A 2500-nucleotide genomic window follows, 5' to 3' on the forward strand; every position below is an offset into this window, starting at 1 on the left:
GTGCCAGCGTTATGTGTGTGTGTCGTATTATGTAGGTTTAGTTAGTGTAATGCTTTTATATAGGCTAAAGTCTGAGAATACAAACACTTATCTGCTAATATCCGTACTAGAAAACAAACGCCCTACTATTTAACTCTCCGTGTATAGCCTACGTGTCTCCCAGCGTTATCAAGAGATGTGAATTGTGTTGTAAACAAATGCGCTATAAAAATGCACGTCACGTGGGATCATTATGGATATGAAAAAAAAACCACACAAGATGTTCAATGTGTTTAGTAGCCTAAGTAAAGGCGTGTCAGGGCGAGTATTCCTCAAGGTGGGTTTATTTTGAAAAGTCACTTTTGTAAAAAAAAAAAAAAAAAAAAATCATTTTAACCCAGTTGACCGTTGGCGGGGCATGTTGTCACAATATATGTGATAAGTCGGAGTGGAAACCTGCTGTGCATTGACTGTGACATAGGCTAACTACCTAACATACATAAAACCAATACATTTTCAACAATATAATATTTAAAATGTATTATAAGCTATTTAGTTGCTTTAACAGAAAAACAATGAATTAACTGCAAAAACTGTAAAAAATAACAACATTTTCAGTGATTCATACATCAAATATGTAACAGCTTGCACCGATATGTCAAATTTCAGTTCGAATGACAGAATTCACTAAATATTTTAAAACAAATGGTGCCACAAGGTGTTTGAAACCAACATGCAAAACCACTGCTAAAAAAAAACTTAGGACACCATCCATGTGACAACACACACACACACACACACACACACACACACACAAACACAAACACGAACGGGCACACACACACACACACACACAATGGAAGGTGTCTTGTGACCTTGTGCATACGTTCTGGTGAATTTACAGAAATGATTTGAGAAACGGGTCATGAATTGAGCAGCATCATCAGGATCTCTGCTCGTGTGTGTGTGTGTGTGTGTGTGTGTGTGTGTGTGTGTCACATCTCCGAGTTCCTGGTGAATCTTTCATGTTTCTTCAGCAAGGAACCGGTGTGTCTGCATACAGGGGCAAGCCTGTAACCTGTGTTATTACACATTTAAACTGGCCAGGACTGGTTTATGTTCCTTACATGTGAGAATAATGAGCACAAAACATGATGAATGTGGGAAAAAGTAGCAACTGCATTAATACTGAACTAATGTGCATCAGTGTGTGTATTCACCATTCACAACAGCATCAGATGAGGCTCATGCAATTATTAATCAGTTAAGAAATACAACTGTTCATTGTTAGTTCAAGTGTAAATCCAGCTTTTAATGTTGTTTATGTGTCTATGTGGTGTTTTTAATACGCTTTAAGATGTGTAAGTTCATAAGTGGACAGCATTGCTGAGTATTTTCTGCTTAAAACTGCAGTGAACCAAAGACAGTCTCAAACACACGGTGTGAAATCGCTGGTGTTTCTGACGTCACACACTACCTTGACCAATCAGATCAACGAGTGATCGTCAACCAGTGGATCTCTGAGTGTGTGAGTGAGTGAGTGGAGGCGGGGCTCATTTGCATATTCATAGAACTACTGTTATGAGGAGAACTTCTGTCAAACTGGTTAGTAATAAGTGAACAAAAATATATATATATTTGTGCTTCAGTCCAGGATGGGCCAGAAAACATTTACGTTCTGCTGCATGTCTTCCCTCGGGGCATTTTGATCAGAAATGCTCAAACTTCACCAAAAAATATTTTATAATGTCTATCTGAATGCACACTGAAGAGTAACGGACTTTAGGACCCAGCGGAACAGCTCATTTGCTCTATATAGAGATATAAGGCCCTCTAGTGGCTAAAGTCATGAAATATCATGTTATATATTATTTTTTCCCACAAGAGGTCGCAAAGACTCCTAATGCAAGATATTTTGAGCGGAATTACAGTATTTCACAATTGATAAAACACTAAACCCCATTCTCTGAACCCAATGCTCAGTGGCCTAAACCCATTTGTCGAATCAGTCACTTTGTAGGCAAAACCTTAAACAAGTTCAGGTAGTTAAGACACTGTTTGCAAATGTCATCCACTCTTTTTGCAAAACTCTAAACACATTCTTACTCACTAAAACACATTTTGCACTGTGTTGCACAATGGTAAATACATGTGGCAAAAGTTAAACACAACTACAACACAGCTGTCATCGTTTACACACAACAACTCAAAATTGTTTACACTTATTTCTAATGATGTGATCAAATCAGTTGTCTAGAATATAAGCCAGTACAGGTGGCCCAGGTACATTGAGTGTTGATACCACAATGGATGGAAACAATGTGAGAGGCAGAGGAGGAAGAGTTCGAGTAAGAGGTGGTGGATGAGGAGGAAGAGTGCAAGGACAACGAAGAGCAAGACCAAGAATAGTAATTTCAGATCAAATTCGGGCAACTGTGATAGACCATGTTCTTGTTCATGGAATGACAATGAGGGAAGCAGGACAAAGAGTACAACACAATTTGTCCAGATTGTCTGTGGC

General features: G+C 38.6%; 1 protein-coding gene across 1 annotated transcript in view; it reads right to left on the bottom strand.

The window, feature by feature from the left end:
• Nucleotides 1-180, bottom strand: part of LOC306997144 (uncharacterized protein) — a 3704-nt gene extending 3524 nt beyond the window's left edge. Inside the window, exon 1 of the mRNA XM_079610266.1 lies at nucleotides 1-180. This exon is cut by the window's left edge and continues 413 nt beyond it. The gene's annotated coding sequence lies outside the window, so the exon portion shown is untranslated.
• Nucleotides 181-2500: the final 2320 nt, after the last annotated feature.

Source organism: Phoxinus phoxinus (genome assembly GCF_949152265.1).
Source record: "Phoxinus phoxinus genome assembly, chromosome: 4".
Taxonomy (NCBI): Eukaryota; Metazoa; Chordata; class Actinopteri; order Cypriniformes; family Leuciscidae; genus Phoxinus; species Phoxinus phoxinus.